This window comes from Homarus americanus, unplaced genomic scaffold (assembly GCF_018991925.1).
Source record: "Homarus americanus isolate GMGI-L3 unplaced genomic scaffold, GMGI_Hamer_2.0 scaffold9006, whole genome shotgun sequence".
NCBI lineage: Eukaryota > Metazoa > Arthropoda > Malacostraca > Decapoda > Nephropidae > Homarus > Homarus americanus.
In genome coordinates, this window is record NW_024712600.1 from 1 (window position 1) to 4857 (window position 4857).

General features: G+C 53.0%; 1 pseudogene; it reads right to left on the reverse strand.

The window, feature by feature from the left end:
* Positions 1-2221: 2221 nt before the first annotated feature.
* On the reverse strand, positions 2222-4095 carry LOC121863869 (annotated as a pseudogene).
* Positions 4096-4857: the final 762 nt, after the last annotated feature.

Genomic DNA, 4857 nt, shown 5'->3' on the forward strand with positions numbered 1-4857 from the left:
CGCCCAAACATTTTTGGGTCGCTCAATTACAACACCCCACCCAGCCGACAGCCGACGAGCTGAATCCCCTCAGTTCGACCTTCGAGGTTCCACCCGTTTGGCTCTTAACGGTTTCACGTACTCTTGAACTCTCTCTTCAAAGTTCTTTTCAACTTTCCCTCACGGTACTTGTTCGCTATCGGTCTCGTGGTCATATTTAGCCTTAGATGGAGTTTACCACCTGCTTTGGGCTGCACTTTCAAGCAACCCGACTCTACAGAGAGGCCCTTTCCGACCGTCCCATCTGTACCCTCACGGGCGCCGCCATACGGGCCTGTCACCCTCCATGGGCAGTGGCCGCTTTCAAGCTTGACTTAGACGGTATGGGACGGCGTGCTGGACCCTCTGAAACGCAACACCCCTCGTGCCCGAAGACATCGAGGTTATGCGCTGGGCTTTTCCGGTTCAGTCGCCCTTACTAAGGGAATCCCTGTTGGTTTCTTTTCCTCCGCTTATTAATATGCTTAAATTTGGCGGGTAGCTCTCTCCTACTACGAGGTCGATCGTGGTCTCATCATCCTTAGGGGGAACAAGTTCCCCAACCACGAAGCGGAAGACGCTCTGCCACCGACTTTCTTCACCACCGACATTACCAGGCAGGAAGGTTTGAGGGGCTTGTCGCGGGGGTACCAGCGGCCATGGCGCCGGCACTCCCACCCCTGACTCCGTTCCTTCTCATTGAGTGGTAAATAGCCAATAGGAAAAGTGTTCCAGCAGAACATCTCTCGCAGAGTCATATACACACACGGTTTTAATGCATATACGCTCGTGTTCCGCCCTTACTCGGCCGCACCTTTGCCGCTTAAACTTTGACCTCTTTCCCCGTTCCCGCATGCCACAGCAGTGGCACTTGTTTATCCGGAGAAAGAGAGCGAGAGTCGCAGTATTAATTGGCGTGAGCGGCCTTTCCGGCTGCAGAACTAGTGCTCTATCCCGGCGAGCGCCGTTATGAGGCGCAACACCGTCTTTAACGCGTTTAGAGAGAACTCCCCCTGCCTCCCTCCCACGCCTGTCAGTCATGAGATAGACGTGGACTCGTGGCGAACTCTCAAAGAGAACGCCCACACCGCGTCTGACCGTGGGAGAGGGTGGAGGAGCGCGTGAGGAAGAGCACGGCGTCACCCAAGCATTCTCATCTCTGCCTGCACCACTACATGGTAGACTGCGGGCCCAGGCGCACTCATCAATTTAGGTTCCACTGCAATGCATGCCAAGCACTCTTTTCGAGGTGATAGACGAAATTCCGGCGGGGCTTACTTAAAAGATATCCGACCCGGTTTCGTTTCCTCTTCATGGGATGGAGTGCTTCTTCTCCGAGAGAGAAGGAGGAGGACATGTGCCTCTTAGAACATGTGCAGCATCAGCCATGAGCGGCCGACGGCCATTCGTGTCTCTGTGGACAGCAGGCAAAAGAGCGCCGCCTCCAGTTATTTGCGAGGGCGACAACTGTCGCTTTGTTGTGGTTGAATGTGGGTGCGCCAAGTCCATGGACTTACTAGTGATAGGCTTGCTTGTTTTTAAGGGCACGCCTCGCGCAAGGCGCGGGCGATTAAACCCCAAGGCGGAAGCTCGGTTCGGGTTACCCTCGTGTCGGGGAGACAGTCAGCAGGCACCGAACTGCAGCAACCGATGGATGTATATTCCGACCCTCGTGAAAATGCGGCGACAGCTCATATGGCTATACCTGCCGTATACGTTCAACGTCGATGTATCTGGTATTCTTGCGATTCACATACCATTGCAGTTTATGCGGTCTTCATCGACCGGTGAGTGATCCCCCGTTAAGAGTTGTGTATTTGCCATTTGGTCTTTTTGCGACTAACCATCACATGTCGAGTCTCAATGAAAGGGTTTGACAGACATAGCCCAAGTTTGTGGTTTGGGTTTGGCCGGACGGCTTGTTGTTGTTTTTTGACACTTGAATTTCACTCTTTTTGGGTCAAGAGGCTTATTCGCCAGTAGTAAGGAACGGACGGGCAGCCGTCCAAAGCCCCGTCCGTCCTCCTCCGGTCTTCGCGCTCTCGCCCGAGTGTGGTCCACCTACAGCGTGGTGGTACCTATTTTTGGTGCGGGGCCGGGATTGTCCTCTTTCGCTGCTGGAGTTGCCAGAGCAGAGCCCGAGACCGCCCAAATCAGGAGAGTAGTAGTAGTTTTAAGAGCGCCCCGTTCTCTTTCTCTCTGTTAATGATCCTTCCGCAGGTTCACCTACGGAAACCTTGTTACGACTTTTACTTCCTCTAAATGATCAAGTTTGGACATCTTTCCGTCAGCTCGAGGGGACGACCCCAGAAAACCCTCGCGGGCAACGGGGCCGACAATCCAAGAGCGCCAGTCCGAAGGCCTCACTAAATCATTCAATCGGTAGTAGCGACGGGCGGTGTGTACAAAGGGCAGGGACGTAGTCAGCGCAAGCTGATGACTTGCACTTACTGGGAATTCCTCGTTCATGGGAAACAATTACAGCCCCAATCCCCTATCAGAAAGGCTTTGAACGGGTTACCCGCTCCTCTCGGAGGGGGAAAACTCGTTGATCCCTTCAGTGTAGCGCGCGTGCGACCCAGAACATCTAAGGGCATCACAGACCTGTTATTGCTCAATCTCGTGCGGCTAGAATTGCCGCTTATCCCTCTAAGAAGAAGTTGCGAACTGGACACCATTTTCTGGAGATCCGTCGACTACTTAGTAGGCCAGAGTCTCGTTCGTTATCGGAATTAACCAGACAAATCGCTCCACCAACTAAGAACGGCCATGCACCACCACCCACCGAATCGAGAAAGAGCTCTCAATCTGTCAATCCTTCCGGTGTCTGGGCCTGGTGAGGTTTCCCGTGTTGAGTCAAATTAAGCCGCAGGCTCCACTCCTGGTGGTGCCCTTCCGTCAATTCCTTTAAGTTTCAGCTTTGCAACCATACTTCCCCCGGAACCCAAAGACTTTGGTTTCCAGGAAGCTGCCCGCCGGGTCATGGGAATAACATAGGCGTATCGCTGATTGGCATCGTTTATGGTTAGAACTAGGGCGGTATCTGATCGCCTTCAAGACCTCTAACTTTCGTTCTTTGATTAATGAAAGACATCAACCCATGTAAATGCTTTCGCAGTAGTTCGTCTTGCGACGGTCCAAGAATTTCACCTCTAGCGTCGCAATACGAATGCCCCCGCCTGTTCCGATTATTCATTACCTCTGGTTCCGAAAACCAACAAAATAGAACCGATGTCCTATTCCATTATTCCATGCATCACCATTCGGGCCATTCAAATAGCCTGCTCTGAGCACTCTAATTTTTTCAAAGTAAACTCTCCGGCCACTCGGGACATTCGACAAAGAGCATCCCGTGCGAGCCGGCGGGGCGGCTGTTCGGAGCGTGACAGTAAACACCGGGCGGTGCACCGTCAGTCCGGAACTGAGATCCAACTACGAGCTTTTTAACCGCAACAACTTTAATATACGCTATTGGAGTTGGAATTACCGTGGCTGCTGGCACCAGACTTGCCCTCCAATGGATACTCGTTAAAGGATTAAAGTGTACTCATTCCGATTGCGAGGCCTCGGATGACACTCACATCGTTATTTTTCGTCACTACTTCCCCGTGGCGGGAGTGGGTAATTTGCGTGCCTGCTGCCTTCTTTAGATGTGGTAGCCGTTTCTCAGGCTCCCTCTCCGGAATCGAACCCTGATTCCCCGTTACCCGTTATAGCCATTGTAGGCGCATAACCTACAAACGAAAGCTGATAAGGCAGACACTTGAAAGAAGCGGCGCCGGTGCGGAGACCGTGCGCTCAGCCCGAAGTTATTCAGATTCACCACAGGTGGGTTACGGACCGGGGCCCGACCAGTTTTGAACTAATAAAAGCGCTCTTCCCTTGCGGTCAGAGACCAATTGCATGTATTAGCTCTAGAATTGCCACAATTATCCAAGTAAGTGGGTTTACATATCCAATGAAACATAGCTTATTTAATGAGCCATTCGCGGTTTCGCCTTAAATCGGCTTGTACTTACACATGCATGGCTTAATCTTTGAGACAAGCATATGACTACTGGCAGGATCAACCAGGTAGCTGCTGCTGTTGGCGGCGCCTATCACGGCGGCCAAAATAGTGAGAGAGATTGAGAGAGAGGCAGAAGACATTGGGCGAGGGACCGCACGTTGGCCTTAGAGAAATAGCAAACCAGATGATCAGATCTAACTGCACCTTCTCTTGCTATCCTCGGCGCCGGCAGCGCCACCGTGTGTGCCAATCTCCTCCCTTATCCGCTCTCTCTCTCCTCTTTACCCAGCTCCAGCGAGGCAGCCGACATTGGGCGAGGGACCGCACGTTGGCCAATCTCCTCCCTTATCCGCTCCTCTTCTCTTTGCCCCAGCTCCAGCGAGGCAGCCGACATTGTGGGAGGGACCACACGTTGGCCTTAGAGAAATAGCAAACCAGATGATCAGATCAAACTGCACCTTCTCTTGCTATCCTCGGCGCCGGCAGCGCCACCGTGTGTGCCAATCTCCTCCCTTATCCGCTCCTCTCCTCTCCTCGCCTCTCCTCTTTGCCCCAGCTCCATCGAGGCAACCGACATTGGGCGAGGGACCGCACGTTGGCCAATCTCCTCCCTTATCCTCTCCTCTTCTCTTTGCCCCAGCTCCAGCGAGGCAGAAGACATTGGGCGAGGGACCTCACGTTGGCCAATCTCCTCCCTTATTCTTATCCTCTTTCTCTTTCTTTCTCACTCTCTCTTACTGTTTGCGGGGACGTGAGCTCATGAGCGCCATCGTCGCCCAATATTGGTTAGGTTGTGTATTTCACGGGTGGGAACCGCCATCGTTGTTAGG